This window comes from Platalea leucorodia, assembly GCF_965183815.1.
Source record: "Platalea leucorodia genome assembly, chromosome: 10".
NCBI lineage: Eukaryota > Metazoa > Chordata > Aves > Pelecaniformes > Threskiornithidae > Platalea > Platalea leucorodia.
The window spans coordinates 6,918,460-6,937,977 of NC_138832.1; positions in this window are offsets into that span (position 1 = coordinate 6,918,460).

The window sequence follows — 19,518 nt, forward strand, 5'->3', positions numbered from 1 at the left end:
AGACCTACTGAACAAAATAAAAAGTATGATGAGAGATGGAATGAATTACAGACAACTGAAGGAAATGGGGAAAGTTTTAAGAGAAATTATTTTATATAAAATAGTTATTATAACAGTTAGTCATTAGAACAGCAGTAATAAAATTATATTTATAGCTGAATAAGGAGTCTCAGTGTGATTAAGATATGGAAGTAGCTAATTGGACTGCTGAAATATTAGGAAATTGAAGTGATGAAAAGTATACAAATTAAAACAAAAGTGCATAAAAATTAATGAGGAGGCTGAAATAGGAAATGGAATAAAGGAAAATAACAAACCAAGTAATGTATAATGAATAAACATATAGCTGTAGACAAGGAGATATTAAGGCCATTGGAAAAGTGAATGGATATTAATTGCCTTAGAGTTGCTATTTTTGCAGAACCTTTGCAAAAGTACAAAGTTTTTTGGTTTTATTTCTGTACAGAATGATGATTTCTCCTTTACATGACTTAACACTCTACAAGGTACATTTGCTGGCAGTGGAGTTGTGAGGTTTTTATGAGTAAAGCCTGCCCACAAGACTATGATGTCCCAGGTACTGCCACATGGCTGCCGCTGAAGGAAGCAGTCCTTCCCTGCTCTCAGCCACTCGTTTCCAATTCTGTGTCTCCCTGTTGTGGTAGCGCAAATGTTGTGGTGCTGAAGAACCAGTCTGGACTTTGAACTAAATCAGCCTCTGCTTTTATGGGGAGAAGAGGGAAGGCCAGGGGTGGGTTTTGTTGGGCTGCCTTTAAACTTGATTTGTTCCCTGATGCAAGTCATTGGGGGGAGGCGCGGGAATCGTCCCATAAATACTTTTGCTGGCACAAGGAAGGTGGCAGCACAGCTACTAGAAGAGGGAGCTAATGATGGGAGAAGGTGGGACTGCTTTTGTCATAGGCAATATGAAGCAGCTTTGGGAACTGGCCTGAATTTCCTTTTCAAGTTCCAGTTTACCTCTTCTTAATATCGCCATGACCAGATACTGTGATTAGTTCTGGGGATCCTGAAGCATAAATAAGAATAATTTAGGGTATATAAGAAGAAATAAGAATAATTTAGCATATGTAAACCAATGGTTGATAACAATGGTATTCTCCAGAGTGGATCCCTGTATGTGAAAATAGATGCAGTCGTTGATAGACTATCTTAGGGCCTCTGTATAAACCATGTGCTCTGGTTAGCTTTTATGGCAGAATTACTTCTCATTCCAGATTCATCCTTCCAGATAATCCGTGCTGCTAGGATGGAATTCATGACCCTGACATTATCTCCATGTACCTGTGAATATAATTTGTCCAAACTCCAATGCCTTTCAGTGCCTTCAAATCTACTTTGAAGTATGACTTACCTCAGTAACAGGGTAATAGGTGGTAGTTAACATAAAAGAGTTTGCTGAAGTTCAAGTACCAAAAGTGTTATTATTCTAACCTGTTTGTTATTAAAATGTTATAGTCTTGAAGCTCACGGTGTAATAAAATGCGGATTACAGACTCTTATTTCTGTTTGTGCACAATTTCTCAGGTTGCTCATTTGTTCCTTTAAAGAACAAATCTCATATGGACATTCTGTGTTGTCTTCTTTAAATATTCCAAATAGGAGAGCAATAATGTTTGTTTTATAATGGATAGCCAGATATACAACCTGAGTTTAGTATCATAAAGACTAGTGTCTTTGTATTAGAGCCAGTCAAAAGCATTAATTTTCAAAAAATGGGGCTAAAATTAGGAGAACGCTCAATGTTTTCTGTGTTTCCTCCAGTACTCCTTCTCTTTTCTTCAGTGGCAAGATAAGAAAAACTGTTTTCAGAATATAGTCTTTAAAGGTTTATGAATGAGATTATTATATGTCCTTTGGCTTGTATTCTAATTCTTACAAGATTCTCATAATAAATGTTTTATGTATTTTCCAAGTTTGGAAGATTTGGGAAAAGACTAACAGTTTAGAAAATATATAAAGCATTTATTTTCAAAATGATGAGATTTGCTGCACACTTCTATCTGTAGCTTTGCAGTGATAAAGTCAATAATATTCTTTGTGCAATTGTATATCAGCACACACAAAGATGATGTTTGCATGTAAATATGAGATGAACTCTCCTGCCAAACACTCTACATAGTAGCTGATGTTTCATTATATGCCTGATTTATACCAACAGGATAAACTAATATATTTACAGTTAACTAACTCTGTGAAGAATTTTGGCCTCTGAGGTACCTTGACCTGAAATACAGGCAGAAATGAAAACCAAACCAACCTATTTGGATTAAAGCCATTCTTTTACTGTGAGCAAATAACTTCATCTATATGTATCCATTTAAGTTGAATTCTGTTTTATACAGAATTATCTTATTCTCTTCAATATATGTGGCTAGAAAGGCTAAAACCCAAAAGCTACATTCTTACTGCATATTGTGCTAAACATACACAGTTCCAGTCATTTCCACTCCTTGAACTTAATGTAAAAAAGCATTAGATGGTCTTTAGATGGTCTTTAGTTTTACATGATTTTTTTTTCTCCCACTGTGAACTATAGTTTTTATCATGACCAGTACGATGTTGTCCAGAAGGCAAAGACACAGTATCTGTCAAAAAGCTAGATTATTGTTCTCTAACCTGTGTTTTGAATTTAGAGAGTACAGAAAGCTGGTTTCTAGCAGATGCTATTGCAGTGCCTGGGAATTGTCCAATGCAAGAGCAACTTAAATGTGGTCACATGACTGAGTGTAAACACCATCATATATTCTGTGCACCTTCACTATCTAGTTAGTCTGTTATATTTCAGGTAATCACAATGCTGTGTATTTTCTTCTGAGTGGGAGAGAAAATCGAGCATTCTCTAGTAGTATAAATAAAGTCAGAAACCGAACACAAGACTAATGGAGGGAATGAAATAAACCACTGAACTAGATGTCTGTTGACTTCCTTTCTTTCTGATTGTATGGTATGACAGTGGAAGGGACATCAAGAGGTCATTTAATGCACTTCTCTTTGCTAAAACTAGATTAACAAATCCATGTCATTTCAGAGAGATTCTCATCCAGTTTTCTATTGCAGAAACTATGCACTATCCCAAGCAGTCCTTTTGATTAGCCTTGCTATTAGGATGGGGTTTTGTCCCCTAACATCCAGATTTGAGCTTCCTTACTACAGTTTAAAGCTATTGCTTATTCACTGTGGACATGAAGAACAGATCATTCCATTCCTCTTTTCAACAGCCTTTTATTTTCTTGATGAATGCTATAATGTTGTCTCATCTCTTTGTCTTTGTCTTTAGGCAAACTACAGCAATTCAATTATTCTTTTGGCATAGGTAGTATTGATTATTCCTAAGTATTCTCATCCTGAGCACTTGTGCCATTTAAACTATGTTCTGTTTAAGAGCTAATCTCTACCTCAATAAATTTATCATGTGGAAGTTTAAGGAAAAACAAATCTCTTTTTTCATACAGTGTGTAAATAAATTATGGAAGTCTTTGCACTGGGCATTGCAGAAGCCAAATTATAAATGGGTTCAAAAAAGGATTATATGTAGCCCTTATGGTCCACTGGGAGAAGCTGAAAATAATTTTCCAAATGCAACTTCTAGCACAGGAGTTGTGAAAACTAGGGATTGTATCTGGTAGGGAAGAACATGGAAAGGGTTGTTCTTTACTTGCTCTGTTTCTTATATTCTTTCTCTGAGCATCTGCTACAGGATATTTCAGTTATGATCTTTCATTTTATTGTTTCATCTTTAATAAGCTTAGTATACAGTGGTTTGCATATGCATTTTATAAATTTGTTGGCTTATTATTTCTGATAAAACCCATAAAAGGATTATAGGCCTCTTATCTCCTGCCAGATTAATTCTGAGCTAAAACAGCAAAGGTTAAGAGGCTTGCCATTTCTTTTTTGCTCCTTTTGCAAATGGCTGCCTGAGTCTCTCTAAAAACATTTATCCTTCATCTTTTTCATTAGTTGTTGACCTATACCTTGTAATACAAGCTTCACTCCTTTTTAAGATAGAGGAAAACCATGATGTAATTATGGAGATAGATAGTCTCATTCTTTAAAATGTCGAATAATTTTTTTGAAATGTCCTTATTTCTTGGTTTCACTTAAGTTTTAAGGCAGGGAGTTCTAATTTTGAATTATTCAAGGAAAAAAATATTTCATACTGCTTGTTTTTAAGTAGGCTCATTTTGGTTTTATTGATTTTCCTCTTCTCCTTCCCTTGTGTGTGTTTTGTTTTTTTTTTAAGAAATTTGGCTGAGATTGGTCTTTGGAGGAAAGTAAATTGATTCTGTGCAAGCTAGATATTATTTGTGGGTTGGGGGAAGAGTCAATTAATTTAATACCGGGGCTAATATTTATCCCTTTTCCAGCTTCTATTTTCTGGCTCACTTTGTAATTTCTTAGTACTGCTTATCTTCACCTGGCTTTCAGTGCTGCGACATGACCACAGAATATTATTTTTCTTTTATCTGCTTTAGAAAAAGATTGTGTATTTTGATCTCTAATCTTGTCCTTCCCAGAGTGGGTTACTGCAATCGTTTTCTTTGTGAGCTGCAGATGGAAACAAATGAAAAACTTCAGCTGGAGCAGATTGCCAGTTACGTGATAGTATTTTATGAGGAGACTTTATATAGATTATGTATTAATTGCCAGTTCACTTTAAAATGAAATTAAAATTGGTTTTTGATTTGTGATGTGCTCCTATGCATATACCTTCAGGAAATCAGGGAGCCCTTGTTAGGGTTTGATTGCCCTGGTAGGCCTTAATTGCCCTAACCTGCCTCAGCTGGGGCATCCCCACCCCGGCCCAGCTGTGGGCACTCTTGGGTCAGACCCCAGCTCTTGGACTGACTTCGTGGCTTGACTAGGGCACTGCCTCAACACCAAGAACTTGCCAGAGGATCTGAGCTCGTGGTTAAACCTGTTGCTATCTCTGCAAGCAAAGGTACTGTGCGACAGGGCTCTGGCTGGCGGTTGCCAACCGTGTTATCGCACTTGGCTCCCCATCCTTAGAAAGCAGTCTGTCCTTCTGCACCCTAACAACCTTGGCCTCTGAGCATTAAGATTAACAAGGTATGGTGCACTACACTTTTGATACAGTTATCTAATAGGCTTGTGTGTTTTTGGAGGCCTCTGGTTCTGTATTTTTTTCTGCAGTTTGTACTGTCTGTTGGCATTTGAGAGATGCTGCAATGTTTGTTTCCTTATTCAAAACTTCTCTAAAGCTCTATTTTGAAAAGAAATGGATTTTATTTAGTACAGTGCTAACTGGGGTGTACTTTGTTGTCTCTTACACCTGTGTGAAGGAGGAATTAGTTAAAAGGCATGATCCAGAACTTAACTGCAAGGTGTAAAGTAAAAGAATAACACAAAAGTAGGACAGTGTCTATCATCTATCCTAGTGGCTTCATGAAATTGCTGGAGAAGGTAATAATACTGAACCAAAGTGAAATGCTACAGCTCTTAGTCTCAAAATGTCTACTAGCCTGGTAAGTGTATTCCTCAAGAAATAAGCCAACTGCTTTAAAAAACGGGATGAAAGAATAGTTGTCTGAACACAGTTCTAAAATAGGAGCCTTTTCAGATGAGGAAAAGGTTCGGAAACAAAAAATCTATCTAATAAATAATAGTTAACAAAAAGAGCATTTCAGTTGTTTAGAAAGCATGGATTGAGTTCAGCTAAAGCCAGTCAAATTAGAAAGGATTAATATTTTTCTAAGTTGTTGCAATATAATTTTTACCTTTTTTGTTTATATTCTCGAGCCTAGAAGTTTTGCTGCTGCTACTGTGAAATAAACTATGGAGAGTGTTGAGATATTCTATAATAATTTTTTTCTAATATCTTTGAGTGGCTTAGCTTATAATTGAATAATTGAGGGGTGGTAGGTTTTTCTCTGGGGTAGAAATAAAAGATGAGTGATAGTCACACAGGACAGTGGAATGAGGGAAATGATTAAAAATTGTCAGCGTGATTATGAAGATATAGAGGAACTCCAGGGACTGTCTTACAGGAGCTGTCTTCCTTTGTTGCTAGCTTGATTCCAATGAAAAACAAAAAATGGATTTATTTCCAAATTGCTGAGTTTAAATTGAAATTGTGGACTCTCTAGAGCAGCAGCAGATATTCATTCTTTACAGGTGCTGCTTTTCAAGTCTAATCATGATCCCACCTGTTCCTTTATTGGGGATTGCTGTTAGAGAGTAGGGACTGCAATTGTAAAGATGGGGATGGAATAGTGATAAACCATTTTTTCAGTTCATGGACAAAGACTAGCAAAATCTAAGTAATGAATTGACTTTTTATGTAAGTCTGGCCTCTAGTATTTCAAAGATGTTCGCAAAAATGTCACAGGATTTTCTAATATTTTTGTACCCTAACAAATCAAAAAGTAATTTTGAATCCTCCCTGGTATCGTATTCTTCCATGATTTACAGAATATTGAATCTTAGCAAATATTTCACTTATTCCTGTTTCAACAAAATAATGCCAATGGACAAATATTAATGTCAAAAAGATACAAAATGAAACACTTCTTATGTATGCTTTACACTGTGATTAAACTACTGGATAACCTGTTGGATAATCAGAAAAAGTCCAGAACAGGAAGGTTAATCAACCTGAGAGAAGAAACAGGTAAATTCAGATGCTACTGTAGACAGCAAGAACAGCTGAATTGGGCACAGTTTATGTATGTTAATGCAAACTACTGCCAACTTCAGTTCATAATTATATGCTAGATAAACAACTGAGTTGTTACGGTTTACACTCCTTGTTCCTCAGTTGTCCCTGATGTAGTAGCACTAAGCTTGAAGACGGACAGTGTGGACAGCTGAGGATAATAATGTTTTAACCATTTTAGATTAATCTACTTATAACTGTGTGTTACCTTCCTGCATCATAGCTAATTAATATTTTTCAGTGGCCTTAGCTTTGACTTCGTTTTATGTTGGTGACCTACCATAGTTTCAAAAAGGGAATATGAATGTTACTCCTCTACTGAACAGCGGTGAGCTGGCTGTTGAATTTTATAATGCGGTTTACTTGTTAATAAATCTTGAAAATCTTCAGTGCAGGTTCATAGAAGTGGCTGAAGAGCATATAGCTAAAATTCTGCAGTTTATGATCATTCTGTTCTTACACCAGATCGTATTGTCTGCTTGCGGAGGCCTTAAGTTTCACTGAGGTTTGATCCAAACATTAATGACCATGTTAAAAATGAGCTTATAACAAATATCTGGATGTATGGCTTTATTTTGGTTTTGAGGTGCATTGAGATTATACATTTATAGAAAGCAAAAATAAAATACCTGTGAACGGGTTTGAATCGGCTGTTGACTTTGTACTAGAATTTGCTTTCTTTGATTAGATGTAATCTTCCTTGTTTTTTTTTTTTTTTTAATTGATTGTTGCCATTTTCCCCTGGAACTGAAAGGGTCTAATGTTTTTTTTCATAACGTAACTTGGACCTCTGTCATAATGTAGATCAGTTATCATTTTGCTTTGATATATATCTGTGATCCCTTGTGGAGAAAATTCTGCACAGTAAATATAATGCAGCAAAATAACACAACTATGATAGAAATATGTATTTTAAAATGAGATGAGTTCTTTGCTAAATACTTAATGGTTACTAAGTATCTTTATGAGCTAGATACCATTCCTTGCTTTCCACAGTAAGTGTTGTAATTAACAATGGAAATAAGCAGCTACAGGCAAGATCTTTGTGCATATATATGTATACACACACACACACATATATATATATGATAGTTTTCTCACTTATTGCAAAGGAATTTATCAGATTTGCATATTTTTGCTTTGGCAGGACCTTTATTGCCTTTTATAAAGTTTTCACATATCTTAAGCACAGCAGCAACTTTTCTCAATTCTTTGTGTGCTCATCTCATTTACACTTGTTAACTGAAAGTAGCATTGCTGGAGGAAAAAAATGGACATTTCAGAATGGGAATGTGTGTGAAGTTGTATCTTCTGGTTTTTTGAAGATAATAAAAATTAAAATAATCAAATGCAAAAAAGAACAAAATTAATGATAATTGATCTTATGTAGTGGAATGTTCATTTCCTAAAAACTTTCAATAGAGACAAAAGTTGCAAATTGTTTTGGAAAGCAAAAGCAGACTTTAAAGTATACAAGAGCCAGCTACATGGTCATTATACTTACTGAACAAGCATGCAGGCAAACATCACATGTTTAAAAAGATGCAAGAAGAAATTTGAAAGGCATCCAGTTATATCAGACAAATAGCTTTAGATGAAGACTCCAGCAGAGAACAAATTAGGAATTGGCCCAGAATGTGGGTGGTAGTTTTGGTCTAATCTAGTAGTGTGCATTTAATATCAATAGATTTTCTTTGTCAAAAAAATGGGTTGGCATAGTTCCTGTGGATTCCATCATAAAATAACTCTTTGGATGCTATCATAAAATAATTCTTTTCGATACTGTACAGTATTTGATGGTAAAAGATGACTGAAACAGTGTTCAGCATATGCAAATATGGCATACATTGCCAAAGCCAATAGGCTTTGGCATCAGAAAGCAAAACTAATCTTCCACTGTAATTTACAGTAATTTTGTCTTTTTTGCAAATGCATGGAGTTTTCAGAACTCTTCAAAATGAATCAAGATTAAAATGAAAAACAGGGCATATCTCTCCACTATTTTTCTCACCAGTGAACTTGCTGGACTTTCTTCAGTAAGCAGTTTGTTATAAGGTATTCTGTAGATGAAGGTTTCTGTTAATAATCCTTGCATGTGAAAATTTTGACTCTGGTAGGTGATAGTATGAGAACACACTCAGGGATATATTTGTTAAATGCACCTGATTTATACAATACTGAAATGCAAAACTGATTATAAAGCAATGTGATTCTTTGCTTGAGACTGGGTTCGGAAAGACATCTCTTGCTATGAATTTATTTTTTCTAAGATACTAGGTTGGACCCTTAATTTCTGTTAGCGGTATAACTCATCTGTTGGATTTATGTTAGCTGAGACTGTAACGCTATTTTATGTGAAGAATTTTCGCCTTTCACATTCATAGTAGACTATTTCTTTTTTTTTGAGTGGAAATGAAATTCTGGTTAGTTTTTTGCTCCTGAAAACACACAAAGCTAGTATAAAACTATGCATTCAGTAGTGTTTTTACTTCTTAATGAATATATGCCAGGTGCTAATGGATGTTTTTAAAAGGGTTTTTGGTCACTGCATGTTCTTGAACTGCGTTTTTTATGCTATTAAAAAAATAAAATTATAAGCATCCTTTCTGAGTTATAACATTGTCGGTATAAGAATATTATTCTAGCTATTGCCAGACTCTCCATCCCATATCTTCTGTGGTTATTTTTCTGTGTTGGCAAAGGTGTATTTCTTTTTTATTATCTCTTTTTGGAGAAAGATTGAACTGTGTTTACTAATATTTTGAAAACATACTGATTAACACATCCTGCCTTGATTGGTAAATGTCTGAAATTAACAGGGAACTAAAAATCACTTTCGGATTTAAATGGGTTTTTGCAGTATACTATAAGAATTTTCATACCTACAATTTATGTTGTCATTCCATGATCAGTAAAGCTAAGGGAGATATGGGATGCCGGGGTCCCAGCTTTTGCCGCGTGTTCTCACCCTTTCCTAAGCACTGGCCCCACACGGTGGTAGAGGACAAAATATTTTTGGCTGTACTAGCTTTCAGCTAGGTCTCTTCCCTGAGACCACAAACAAATGGGCATAAATATAATTGGCATTTAGAGTGCATTAAAAAAAATTTGGAAAATATTACCATTCATTAGAAAGTAATAAAGTTTTTATGTAAAGGTGATTTTAAGTTTTCAGGGATTTATATGGAACTTTTTTCCTTCCCCTTTTAAAGAATCATTGGACTAAATGGCTCCTACCCCAGACAAGAATCAACTGTAACTGTCATCCTTCACAGGCATTTTTCTAACCTGTTTTTAGATGTCGATTTTGAACATTTATGTTCTCCGCAGGCAGCCTATTAGAGCACTTTGTCTTTACTATAGACAATTTTTTCTAATATTAACTTGAATTTTCCTTACTGCCATTTAAGTTCATTATGCTGTGTCCTCCCAAATATGGGTTTATAGAACAGATTAGTCCCTTCCTCTTCACCACAGCCTTTTGTGTTTGAAGGCTGAAGCAAAGCCCAAGTAAAAACAACAAACCCTTCATATGTGAAAAGTGGGGGTTCCTGTTCTACTCCATAAGGCATTTCACAGTGTGTGTGGCAGATGCAAAAGATGAATCCTGAGTCTGATCAGTACTTGCAGATTGGCAGATCCAAGAGCAAGCTCTTAGGTCCTGTTGCTGTTCACCAAAAGGGAACCTGGGGAACTGGCTCTTGTCTTCTGTCACTGTTCACCTGCAGGTTCCTGGCTCCTGCTGAAGCAATGCTGTTATCGGCAGTCCCATAAAGGACAAATGTTATGTTGGAGAAAAGCATGAGTATATTCAAAAGCAGCTAAATGTCTTTAGATATGTGCTGTATAATTGGTTTGCATTCTGTTTAAATGTTTCCCATCCTAATTTCCCCTTGGCATAAAAATCATCTGCCCAGGTTTTGTCAAAATGTTAATACTTTCTATATTTTGAAACTGTTGTAAACTGTCACTGATGATTCTTGTGTAAAAAAAAACTTGGAGTATATTTTGAAGCAGTTCGTTGCTAGGACAGCTACATAGAGAGAATTTTATTTTATTTTCATCAAGCTCTTCTAAACATTTACCTTTTATGTGGTTTTATAGCATTATATTACAGGGGAGTTCCTGCTTATGCATTTTCTCTATTGTCCCATCCGTGTCAGTTGTCTGTCCTGTCCCCCGTTGTGTTCGCCTCTTCCTCTGCAATAAAAATGTTAATAAACACATGGATTTCTAGCAGTCTGACTTCTGGGTTTTTGGTGTAAAATTTCTGTGGAAATTTATTTTGTGCTCAATTTATACTCACATATGTTTGACAGGGATACATATGATCATCTATATATCCCTTCAATACCGTGGGTACGTACATAACATCCTTCAATGTATGTTATACAAGAAAATATGATATGCTGTGTTGGACTAGACTTATCCCAGTTGTCTAAATCTCATTGCCATAATAAAGGTAGTGTTTCGTTTGCTCAGTTTTATAAATGACATAGCCATTGCAGGGAAAAAATAATTGTGTGTCTATTTATTTTAACTTTGTTACAGTAAGTATTTAATTTGCCATAGTTTGATATTTAGATCACACTACCTAAATGAATGTGGCTCATTTTGACATTACCACGATGGTAGATTTCCTAGTGAATAGTTCTATGACTGATTAGGTTGATGACATCAGCAGAATTACAAGACTGTAAAAGCATTAAATAGATAATTGTCATTTAAAAAAAAAAAAAAAAAAAAAAAAAAAAAAAGCAGCAGCTTTGTATGCCAGTCTCTTGAAATAGAAATGTTTTCCAGGATATACATTTGGTATAGATTTGTAGGAAGCTGTGTTTCATGCCTGCTGGAGCAATAGTCATCCCTTCTGTGTATTGTATGTGTAAAGACTTTTGGTTGGATTTTTTCTTTTGCTCGTGAAACATAACAGCTACATACATGACTGTATGCAATATGAACTGTCTGCCATCCTCAACTAATTTGTAATATTTTTGTATGAAAGTAGTTCATATGTTCAGTTCTGTATCTTTGAATGAAATGGCATTAGTCCCTTAACATTATAGTGCACACAGGTGTGCACTAATGAAGGGGTTAATATTGAAGACTTTTTTCCCATATTAATTGATCAAATAGAAGAAGTCTTAAACTACTGTAAAATATGTTTGAGTAATGACTATCAAATAATAAATTTTGTTAAATTTTCTATTTTGTAGCTAGAAGATGCACCTCATGGGAAGGGTTAAATCTAACAATATGATCATTTGGTGGCTTAAGTACTCTACTGAATCAAGGCCTTTAATTAGAGAGCTTCAAGATAATCTATATGTAAGGATGCAGTTGAAACTTGTAGTATTTCAAATGGGCAAACAGCAGGAATTTCTGACAAAACGTTCAACAAAAAAAATGTCAAATGGCTGCATTAAAAGATGAGGGAAATCTTTATATTTAAGACCAACTATCTCCCTCAAATTAAGGCCATATTTAAAAAACATATGCCCCCCCACTCCCCCAAAGAAACTCTAAACCTTTAATATCTTCCCTCTTTTTCGTAATCAAAGCATCAATTTTTTTTGTTGCTTTTACTTATAACTGTCTATGTAAAAATCTCTCAATTCTTTTTCTTTTGGAAAATGTGCTGTTTAAATTGGCAAAATATTAAACAGAGCTTATTATCAAAATTAGTTAACTAGGTATCATTTTATCTCCAAAAAGACCTCTTCAAGACTGAAAGAAAGCACATACAATTTCTTTGTTATGACTGTGGCCTAAAAGATTTTAAAAAATACTAGTGCCTGCCTCATAAATGCTGACCCATGGAACTTTAGAGGGTATGTCTTGCTGTAATGGAAATTTAGTTTATCTTTTATTTTAGGTGCAGTTAGTGTATAATTCTTGAAATCAGAATTGCTTTTCCACTGGTCTCAACTTTTCTTCTTGATGAGAGTAAGGATTTGCTCTGTGTTACAGTATTTTTCCTTCTGTGCTGTTATGATTGAGAAGATCATGGGAATGTATTGTATAGGCAGATGATCTGACTCTGCAACTATTTCCAATATACTTTTCTGACTTTTACTATGTTTGTGAAATAACGGATGAAAGACTTTTTAAAGAAGTTCAGAACACTGAAAAATCAGTTATCACTTAATAGAGCCTTTAGGAAATGCTGGTTTGGAAATATGGCATTTTGCCATCAAAGCACTCAAACTTTTTGCTGTTACTTTAATGCTGTTGAGCAATTCATACAGACAAAAATCTATTTGATTTCTGACTCTTCTTCTGACTATTATATTAAATGGACAAAGTTTAAGTGCGGCTTACCCTGGAGAACAGTAGAAATAATGATGCTTTACTGGAAATACTGAAATAAGGTGTTTGTTGGCTTTGACAACTTTTTGCCTGCCACATGATACTAGTTTGGAAAAAAGAATTATACCTTACTTTGTATTCAAAGTGTAAAATCTGCAATCCTCTTTTCCTGTCTTGAGGAAAACATTCATTATGTCTTTTGGACACTAGAACTTCCTTATGTGTGTTACAGAGGAAAGTCATCAGGAGCGTATTGAGGATGCTTATTACCTGCCTTGGTTTTAAGTAGCACTGCAGTTCCTAGAGTAGTCTGCGATGCTCTGCACAGCCTAGAAAGAGTGCGCTACATAAAGACACCCAGTCTTGGTCCGGGAGCTGTTAGCTTACTGTTCCATTTGAGCTAATACACCTATCTTCAGAAAGAAACTGTGAACCATAAGAGCTTTGTATAGACATACATTCATTTAAATCCTCTACTTTGTGGTTGGATGTTTGGATCCCAGAATTTAAGATGATGCAAAAGGAGCTTAAAATCAATTTATTTATGCTTTCTTTTTGACTGTAGGTCCTGGACTGAATGTCAAACAGTAGAAGATTATCCTGTATAGGCCTTCCATTTCCATCAGTATCTGTTCTTCTGTAACCTTTATTGAGCATATGCATGACATCTTTTTCAGATTACTTTGGGCAGTAGTATATAGAGGAATAGGATAACCTTACAGACTTTCTCATTACCATGGATGAGAGCTTTGGTCAATATCCAATTACTGAAACTTTTTAGTGGCTTTAGTCTTTGTGTCCTTTTTTTTTTTAAAAAAAAAAAAAAAAATTAAATCCAAATGCACAAAAAAGGTTCCTCGGTGTTCTGTTCAATCTCACAATATCTAATTCAGACTCTATAACAAGGCCAAGTTCTTCTGGCTTTAAAATTTGTCCGTGTTGTAAAGTACCTACTTAAAGCTGTATATCTTAATTATCTTTTTGTACCGGATGAAGGGCAAGCTCCTAACAATTCAGCTGCAGGTTTCTCTTTCAGACAGGGAAAGGTGAGTTGCATTGTGCTTGTTTTATGCAGTGAACTGACAAATCTGCCTGATTCCTAGTTCCAGTGCTATTAGCTAATGCTAGAAGAATACATAGTCTTGAATTAAGAAACAGTATTGCCATAAAATATTTAGTAAGTGTTGTGTTCTAGGTGTGGAATTTGCAGAAGCCAATAGTCTGAGTAGGAGCTACCTGAAGCAGACACTATGAAGCACCAAGAAGAAGCTCTGGGGGTCAGCTGGGCAAGCTCTTAAATAAAGACTATGGGTAATTACACAGAACAAAACTGTTTCAACAAGACTGTTCAAGACTTGAAAATCCAGTGGACTTATTGTTGGAAAATGACCTAAGCATGAAAGAACTGAGTCAAAACATGTGCTCAAATGAGTTGGGGAGAGGAACTGAAAATAGATATCCTCTTTCCTGGGTGAATATCTCCAACTGGGCTGTTGGACAGACAGAGACGCATGCTAGCCAGACAGTTCCCAAATGTTTCCTTCCTCTTGCACTGATTATACAAAACTCCATTTGTTCAGCCAAATTCTTATTTTATGAGAATATTTGACAAAATGAGCCTTGCATGGGAGGAACCCGTGGTTTAAGAATTTTCTTGTGCCTAGGCGTAGACTAGAGCTCTGAGCAGCTGAGAGGATTTGATACTTTTGCATCTCAACCAATAGAAATTTATGCTTACACTGCTAAAGGTAGGTTACAGTGTCTAAACTAATTCAGAGGTTAAACTTTGTAATTTATGCAGGTGATCTGTTTGGACTGTGCGTAACTTATATTGGGAGGGATGCTTGTGAACGTGGTGAAATAACAATGCAGATTTACAATAAAATCATGTTGCTGCGTGGACATCTTCGTAATGAGCTGTGGGTTACTTCTGTGAGGGTTGAAATGAAGGCTGAAATATTCAAATACTTCTTGCTTTTTTTTTTTTCTTGAGGATTTAGCACATGGCACTTGGTCAGGTCAAATAGAATAGATGTATCTGTTCCTCAGTCTCTTTTTTTTTTTTTTTTGGTGTTTTTTGTTTTGGGTTTTTTTGCCTTTGAGGCTGGATTAACTGGACATCTGGTGCTGGAGATTTGCTCCTCTTCGTTAGAGGCATGAGTTGCTGCCATGCTAGTCTTCTGATGTCTGTCCAGAAGATACTGTAGTCACTGAGACATGCTGAGTTGTGGGTTTAGTTATCCTGGCAGGTTGTTAGAGACAAAACAAAAGACTGGAGCTGCCACTCTGGTAAAAGAAGCCTGTACAGAAAATTCCCTAACGAATATATAAAAATGTGAACTGCTTAGTAATATGGTGTCATTTCTACTCAGGAGCTGCCTAAATGTGTTCTGCATATTTCTGGGAATTCCAGAGTTGTGATTGTGTTCACTTTTGATGCTTAATAGCGACTATAAAATGATTGTTTATGGGGTGAAAATAAAATAAAGCATTTGCATTTGATTGTTTTTTTTTTTTTTTTTGTCTAAAAAGCAGGGAATTTTTAACTGATGCCAGTCAAATTTGGCACTGGTTTCTACTGGGTTTGGTACACTGTCATTGGCCATAAATATGTTGTATGTCTACTTTATATTTTAAATATTAGTGTACAGTTAAATAATACTGTTTTTAAAATATAGTTCATGTTATTGACTACAATTAAACCAGTCATAGATAACCTGTCAAGATTAAAGCTGGCTGTAGAGCTTAGTATGTTTCCTGGTTCCAGCAGTAAAATCTCTTACCTCGAGCTCTGACTTTAGGCTAATCATCTCTGTTTATCCCAAACAAACCAAAGGCAACTGGTCTTAGTACCAGTTTGCAGTCTACTTTGTGGACCTTTTCTTAAGAGTGTCATCAGATCTGTGGTCATGAGAACACAGTTTGCCTTCCCCCCCCCCCTTTTTTTTTTTCCTTCACAGACCAAAGGTTAAGATGTTGGCTGGGACTGGTGAAAGCAAGCGTAGCTGTCTGGCTACATGGTTAAACCTAGAGTTGGAAGGAAGATCAGTATTTTGGAGAGTAGGTCTGAAGAGTTGGATTGACTGCTGCATCGTGCAAGTCTGTAGGCCTAAAAAAATATAGAACGATATCTGAAGGGATAAGTGTCTATTACGTTAAGGTTGAAGCTAAAGTAATTTATCAAAAATGAAAAGTTTTTATAAGACTTACTTATGGAATCTGCAAGTCCTCAGGACTGGAATTAATACCAGATTGTCAGGCTGAATTGCTTTTGGTTAATTCTGAGTGAATATTGTTCCTTGGGTATGTTTATGACAAGGAATGAATAAAAAATTTGGGATAATTTGGCTCAAAAAGATAAGCTTTTGATGAAGATCTGTGGTACAGTAATGAGGGCTTGAGCTACTCTGGCAAAGGGGTTTAAATGTGTTTGAGATCCTTTTAGAAAAAAAAGGAAGCATAAGATATAGAGCTGAAATCATTCAAGAGCAAAACAAATCCAGCAGGGATGCTGATAGGGTGCAGGCCTTAGCCCAGAAAAGTAAAATGGTAAAGAAATGTGAATTGTAACATGCTATTAGTAGGCACGGTGTACAGATTTTGAAATATAAAAAAGAAAATTTTCATACTAGAATAGTCTAGAAGAACAAGTTTGACTAGAAACTCCAAATACTGTTGCGCTGTAACTTTGAATTTTGAATTGAGCTTATTTTTCTGGTAGAAAACTTAATTTCTATGATTAAAAAAAAAAAAACAAAAAAAACCCACAAACTCGTAAGAACAACAAATTTTTGGTGTGTACATCTTTATATGTACTGGATGCCTCTGTTCTGCACATTGGTCATAAAGTTCCTGACTTTACAATGTTGCAAAAACATGCTTCAGGACGGTCCAAAACTGCAAACTATTGAATTTAGCAGACTTATAGGTTATTTTCAATATTTTATTAATGACTTTTTTCAAGATTAACTAACTTGCCATGTAGTCAAAAACTAAATGTGTTTTATGGAATTGGGCCGTGGATTACAGGGAACTATTTGATACCATAAAGGGGATGCTGTAGTACAGCCCCTGGTAGTAACTCATACTGACTTCAGTTTGCCTCTCAAATTATGTGCAGATGTTAGTATTAGCTATATTGGCTTGGGAGACATTTTCACCCAGATGTGAAACCATGAGTAAAGAATAACTGCTTTTGTTAGCCTTGTATTTCATTCAGAAGAGAACTACTCTTCCAGTAAGAAAAAGTATGATGAATGTATTTACTGTGAAATGCTGGCAAATGCACCTGCAAAGTACATTTGAAGTCTGATAGACAATGATGCTAAAATTACATGGCTAAGTAAAACATCAGTTTCCACCATATTCTTTCTATGTATCCTGGGCAGCCCTAGCTTTACAAATAAAATGATAGGTTATGAAACGCGATCTTGGCATTTCTCATGGCTTATTGAATTTATTGAGAACAGTGGTTAAAAAAATCCAGAAAGGCAGACAGCATTAAGATTTATTAGGTGATGAACTGAGACTGGAAAATAGAGGACACCATTATGTATCTCTCTAAATTCATACTGTGCGGGCATCTTGCATTGTCTGTTGGTTTGATTTTTCTTGTCTTAGGATGTAATAGAACTAGAGAAGAATGCTAAAGGATAATCAGCAGAATGGAACTTTTTTTTTTAAGAATAACAACTCAGTTATGCTAGGAGCTTTTAGGCTGGAAAAGTGACAACAGAGAGGAAATATGAATGACATGGGAAAAGAGAAGAGGAGGTAGTTTTGTCTTCCAGTATGAGAATTAAGGGCTATCAAACTCAGCAAGCGGTTGGCTTGGTATGATTAAAGAAAACTGTTCCTCACACAGCATAAAGTTAAGCTGTGGAAGCCATTGATCCAATGCATTGTATGTAGATACTAAAATTTGTGTGGGTTCAAAAGCAATTGGACAAGTAGGTGACAGATTCAAATTATTGAGGTGTATTGTATGCAAAGAAATTACTTTTCAAGAAATTCTTGACTCGCGAGTCTTTGGATTGTAGAAGAACATTCCCACAGAACACTGTGTACACTCTATCCTTATATACTTGTATTGTTCTTGCAAGCTTACTCAGTCATCTGCTGTTGGCTGCTACTGGGAGACAGAGTATTGAACTAGATGAATCTTTGGTTTGACCTTGTATTCCTGTTCTTACAAATTAAATTACTCATGTGTAAACAAATAACTTAAAAAATCTGAAAGTGAAAAGGGCTAACATCTACTTCCAAGAATAAGTATAAACTAGCAATAAAAAACATAATACATCTTATGACTCCTTGATTCTGACATTATTTCTTGGACAAAAATCAAGGCTGTAGCTCAGACTGAAATGCCATGTTAGATTAACTGGGAGTGCTAACCCAACTTAAACTGGTTTGTTTTTCTGAAAGAACTCAGAAATTCTGCATTAATTTTTAATCAAGATCAACAAATCAAGGAATTCAGGCAGCAACTCTTCAGTGACATCGACCTGTTGATAATTTATGGGCAGGGATTTCACAGAATCACTGATGTGGGAAGGGACCTCTGAAGAGCATCTAGTCTGACCCCTGCTCAAAGCAGGGTCAACTGGAACAGGTTGCTCAGGACATTGTCCAGTCAGGTTTTGAATACCTCCAAAGATGGAAACTCTACAGCCCATTCCAACCTCACTAAAAAAAAAAAAAGAAAAAAGTGGTGGCATGTTTTTGTGGTGCTGGTTTTGGGGTTTGGTAGGTGTTGTTTTTTTTTTTTCTTCCTTAAGTGTAAATTGAATTTCTTGTATTTCAGTCATTGCCTATTGCCTCTTGTCCTCTGACTGGATACCACTGAGAAGAGTCAGGCTCCAACTTCCTACATCCTCACACTAGGTATTTATACACATTGACAAGATCCCCCTGAGACTTGACTTCTCAAAGCTGAACTGTTCCAGCCCTCACAGCCTCTCCTCATAAGACAGGTGCTTCAATCCTTTAATCATCTTCATGGCCCTAAATTGTGGCTCTGACTTCAATCTCTTTAAACAAAGCCATTAACTTTTAAAAATAAGATCTGAAAGTGTTGATTGTTCTTTTTTACTAAGCTTTTCTACTGGATTTGATTCTTTCTAATTTGACTAAAATGGCCGTGTGAAGGAGATAAAGGATTTCTTGGTATTGTTGTGATTCTTGTAGATAATGTAATACATTTAATATGTGCCTTTATTTACAAAGATAAAATTGTGGTAGATCATGTGGGCAAGTGATACTAAGTACACTAAACAGGAGCACAATCTATTTTACTTAGACTGGTAAATGTGTGTATCTTACAAATCAGTCTTTTTGATTGGCATAGATGTTGAGCTCTTGTATAAAATTTGAGTTTGCCATTGTCAGACCTGTGAAAGAGATGATTTTTCTCTATGGAACAGTTCTGAATACAACAATGTCTGTAGCACTGTTTAGTGTTTAATTATATATTCAGCACTTTCTTTGTAAGAGAAAGGTCTCTTATTATC